This window comes from Schistocerca piceifrons, chromosome 3 (assembly GCF_021461385.2).
Source record: "Schistocerca piceifrons isolate TAMUIC-IGC-003096 chromosome 3, iqSchPice1.1, whole genome shotgun sequence".
Lineage (NCBI taxonomy): Eukaryota > Metazoa > Arthropoda > Insecta > Orthoptera > Acrididae > Schistocerca > Schistocerca piceifrons.
The window spans coordinates 133,894,983-133,895,988 of NC_060140.1; positions in this window are offsets into that span (position 1 = coordinate 133,894,983).

Consider the following 1,006-nt stretch of genomic DNA (forward strand, 5'->3'; position numbering starts at 1 on the left):
TCCAGAACTGTTTCCACCAGGTTCTGCAGAAAAAACACGCTTCCCTCGGCCCACCGTCGCCGTGCTTTTACTGCAGTCGTTTAAATCAGCACCCTATTCCATTGAACACATGTAAAGCTTACCGTTATTCTCTCCCTAGAGCACGCAAGCAATGACTACTGCCCACCATTTCATCATGATGTACGAAGTCAAATCGTAATAAAGATCATCTCCTCTAAGAACGTGAAGTGGCATAACACCGAATCCGAAGTTAGAGTGCCCTGCAATCTCCCACACACTCATTTTGACTGGACTCAAGTACTGACAGTCACAAACGGATTCCAAAAACGGCTATACAGAGAGGCCACAGAGATTGTGAAACACTCCAGGAAGGGGGAGGGCGTTAAATTGAATGAAATTTGGATTCTGGTGCTGAAGAAGATATGTACCAGTCTTCCACCATGGAATGATAGTAACAGCGGTGATGGCAGTCGAGAACGGCCAGTTGCGCTCACGTACTCAAAACATGTGATGTCACACCAGTGCGCGGAAGCTCGCGGAAGCGGTATTATGCTGTAGTCAGTAGCGAGCCAGGATGTGAATCAGAGATTGTACAAAGCTACGATCTCCCTTGAAAATGTCGTCCACAGACGGAGACGAAACGTCGGGTTTTAGAGTGAAGTCTCTTCGACCACGACATAATACCCCCAATATTTTATTAATTGTGGAACTATATTCAACATAACATTAGCAAAGTTGATGTGCATCATCTCTTAGCAGGCCGGCTGGGTGTGTTGTCAGACATCTCCAATACTGAGGCACTAGGAGCTATCTATTCCTCTTGCACTATCTTTCCTCAAGCCCCCCCCCCCCCTCTCTCTCTCTCTCTCTCTTTCTCATCCCAGCAAGGGGCTGCACTGATGTCCATAACGTATTTCTCAGATGTGTGTGTGTGTGTGTGTGTGTGTTTTGCTAATGACAAAGCTTGCATATTTATACTTTCTTGAGAATAGTGCGCCAATTTACG